The following is a 3,742-nucleotide window of genomic DNA, read 5'->3' as shown; positions in this document are numbered from 1 at the left end:
GGTTGGTTCCTTCAGACACAGTTAAGTCCAGGTAAACCCGTTTTGGAGCTTTCAGTATCAAGACAGAGGCATTTGGTTGTCACTGCTGTGCGTTTCAAAAGGGACCCTAAGTTCTGAGTGGTCAGCTTATAGAGAGATGGATGGCAACCTTTTAATGTAATAATCATGGTGAAAGTCTTATTCCTGTAACTTCCAGATGGAAACCAATGGCATCCTCCCTCTCAGCTTCTACAAAGAGGGCTCCGTCTTGAGATGCTTGAGATGCTTCTCCAGGAGACTGAGGTTGGTCCCAGAATGCACAGCTAGTGTGCAGATGCCTCTGAAGATCCTGTGATGAAAAGGGATTCTGGACTGGCCTCCTTGCCGTAGGAAGGTTCTGCTCATGTCCTTCTCTTATATTCCTAAGGAAATCAACACACACCCAAAGTATCATAATGCTTGTTTGGGATTAAGATGTTGCCTTTCAGTTTTTCAATTCAATTTATTTAAACACTCAAGCTGTGTTTTTTTAATCTCTAATTTTCTAGACCTGTCACCTAGAGAATTGTCTCAATTGAAGATGGCTGTAATCTGTAGGCAGTATCAGAGTTCCAGTGTCTGCTTGAGGATGGAATTTGACAGGGGAAAACTTAATAATCATTGAGAGTGAGCAGGCAGTGGGGTGGGAAGGGGGAGAAAAACCATAAGCTTTAGTTTTTTTCTTCTCCTGGTTCCCAGACGTTGCAGGTATGGGTGCTGGGGAAGACACTACAGCAGCAGCCAGCTGAAACACTGGTACATTTCCTCCTGTAGGCCGCCATACGGCTGACTTCTGTAGCTGGTTGACACCTGGAGGAAAGGCAGCAGAGAACACAGGAAAGTGACTCTTCTGTGAAGGGCACAGTTGAAAGTTGTTCGAGGTGGAGTAATATCTTGTATGATTTCATTTTGTTTCATCAAATTAAGTGTTATTCTGTGAATAAACTAATGAAACATAATAAAAATAGAAATAAAAAATTTCTTAGATCTTATAATCAATGGAGAGACTATTACACTGTTTGATAAACTTGATGGAATGAAATTGTGTATATTTACGTGGTAAGGTTNCGGCCCCGCGCGCACTCACCGCAGGGCCGACCGCCGGGGCGCGGGCCGGGGCGCGGGCAGACGCCGAGGGCTCCGGCCCGGCTGTCACAGCGCCATCCCTGCTGTCTCTCCGGCCGGCCGAGCGCGCGGCCCCTCGGGAGGGAGCGCGAGGACACGTGGTGGGAGAGGGCGGGTCCGGCCGGGAGCTGAGGGTGTTGGGAGGCGAGGGCGGGGCTCCGTGACGTCACAGGCCCGGCGCCGGGGGCCGCGCCCGCGCCCGCGCCCACCCTCCTCGCGCGGCTTCCGGCCGCCCCCGCGCCCGCCTCGCCCCCTGTCCGGCGGACAGCAGCGCTCCGGAGCGCGCTCGGCCTCGCGTGCGCTGTGCGCGCCCTCAGGTGGAGGCGGCAGGAAGAGCCCGGGTCTGTGTGTTTCAGCGAGGTGACCTGGGTGCACACGCCCCTGTGCTCACGTGCGCTCCCCAGTGGTTTGCACCCTGGGCGCCCTCGCCCGCTTCGAGGAACGCGTGTGCAAAACAGGCCCGCAAGGGGCGGGAGTGGGGTGGGGTGCATGATGTTGGGGGACGATCCCACTGGTATTCCGGCAGGCGTGGGTGCACAACGTCGTCATGTACATGGAGAAGGAACTTCCTGGTTGGTTTGTGTAGTTGTTGCCTGGTAAATCCCCGGCATGGAATCTCCTGGACAAAGTGTCTAGAAGGACCCTCTCCGAAATGTTCCAAGGAGTTGTTTGCTTGCAGCTCTGTGGACAGTACAACCAAAGTGAGTGGAGAAGCCCTGAACCCCTCCTCGTTCCAGAACAAGGTCCTGGGTTTGGGTTTTTGTTGGGAAGGCGTTAAAGCTAAAAAAACGACTATTCTGACCCTTGTTAAAATGGAAAGGAAGACTTCATTTGGGATTGTTGAGATAGGTGCCCAGACTGGCGCAATAGGGGAGAGGTGTCGTGCTTAACTGAATGCAGCAAAGACCAGCTGGGGAATTACAGCCCGTGGACAGAGCAACGGGGTCAGTGAGTGGGCATTTACTAAGAGGAGACATGAGGGTAGAGGGATTCCTGCTAAACAGATTTAACAGGATTCTTGAGTTGGCATGCCAGGCTGATCAGACAGATACCAAGGTGTGGGGACCGGGATGGCGGTGGGGGTCCTCTCTAAACTGACTTAGCAGGATTCTTGCTAAAACCTGGCTGGGTAGGCTTAGGTCAAGAGGGGGTGTGTGTGCCCAAGACAGAGGCATGGTGGAGAAGAGGGCTCAGAGGAGCCCGTCGAAAATTCCGTCAAACTTTTCAAACTGTCCCTGAGACCTGAGTGCTTGTGGGAAAGATCTCTCTCCCAAGGTTTTGTGGCCATTTCTACTGTGTTTATATGTGAATTTTACTTCTCTCTGCCACTGGAGAGGCTGCTGGAGAGCTCTTAACACATAAAGTACAGTATCACAATCACATACTGTAGAGGAGGTGTTAGAAATTTTTGTCTTCATGAACAGCTCTTCTTGGGTGTAAAGTTAGCATTTTTAGAGCAGGGGTGACCTGTTAGTTCACATTGATTGACAGGCCCATCTTAACTCTTCTGAGGAAATGGCTGGTTGAGATGCAAAGGTGAGGAGGGTGTCGGGAAGGAGAAGGAGGGGGGACATTGCTGGAAGCTCACCTTCTTACAAAAAAGTATTAAGACAGGGTATGAGACAACCAAAAAGGAATATTATGCCAGGGGTATAGTCTCTGAGAGACCTAACGTTCTCATGAAGCTTTGTTTAGGTTTTCCCTGGGAAGAAGCCAACCAATGGTGACCCACCTGAATCCTTGACTTTGAACCCAGGGCCCCATGATCTCAGCTATGGCCACGAGACCCACCTTTGTACAAATCCGTAATTCCCAACCAGACTTACTCATAGGAACAGAGTGCTGCAGTGGGCACAATACACTGCAGGCATCCATGCGTAAGAGTCTTTGTAAATCAGGTCACTGATCTCTGCCTGGGTCTCCTCATTGTCAGAAAAACGAGTTGAGCAGATGTCGTCCGAGCATCCCCTCAGCCCTGTCATTCAGCGATTCCATTCTCAGGAAGACTTCGTCTTCATCTCAGTGGGGAGTGACCGAAGCTAGTCCTTGAGGCTTTGGCAGTTCAGTAGGATGGATTTCTGTTGGTGGCTTGTTGGTTAATAAATATAAGCAGAGCACATAGGGAATCAACACAGTAGTTCTCTAATGGTGCTCACAAAAAGGCTCCATCTTTCCTCCTCTTGAATGACTGCAGTACACAAGCCATAGGGATTTTAAAAAGGCCACGTCCCACAAAATACTCAGTGAGCTGTAGCATCTCCTGGTGAGTACACATCTCTGACCTGCAGCAGAGGCTCCATGGCCCTGGGGTCAGCCTAGTCCCATTCCTCGGGGACTGCGGTGGATTGAATTGTGGGTCCTGATCCTTTGCGTCCCCGTGGTTGTACACCCTGCTGTGATGGAGTGCTGTGCTGAGGTCTCGCGTATGCAGTGCACTTCGGTGCCCCTTCACTTGGCCTGGCCATGTGACATGCTTTGGCCAATGGAATGTGCGTGGAAGTGACTGTGTAAATCCTACAGGTCCTAAAAGGGCTCAGACGTTTCCACTTGCACCTCTGGGAGCCATGACGAAAACATGACCGGGTAGTCACTGTCCCTC

General features: G+C 51.3%; 1 protein-coding gene and 1 long non-coding RNA gene across 2 annotated transcripts in view; one reads left to right on the top strand and one right to left on the bottom strand.

The window, feature by feature from the left end:
- The window catches only part of POGK (pogo transposable element derived with KRAB domain), a 28,398-nt gene extending 27,131 nt beyond the window's left edge, over positions 1–1,267 (bottom strand). The window contains exon 1 of the mRNA XM_019647295.1: positions 1,106–1,267. The gene's annotated coding sequence lies outside the window, so the exon portion shown is untranslated. The remainder of the gene's footprint in view (positions 1–1,105) is intronic.
- Positions 1–3,742, top strand: part of LOC109385255 (uncharacterized) — a 20,377-nt gene that overhangs the window by 8,801 nt on the left and 7,834 nt on the right. The window lies entirely within an intron of this gene.

This window comes from Hipposideros armiger, unplaced genomic scaffold (genome assembly GCF_001890085.2).
Source record: "Hipposideros armiger isolate ML-2016 unplaced genomic scaffold, ASM189008v1 scaffold_6, whole genome shotgun sequence".
NCBI classification, from domain to species: Eukaryota; Metazoa; Chordata; class Mammalia; order Chiroptera; family Hipposideridae; genus Hipposideros; species Hipposideros armiger.
The sequence above is the reverse complement of the archived record's forward strand: the minus strand, read 5'-3'. Positions and strand labels throughout refer to the sequence as shown.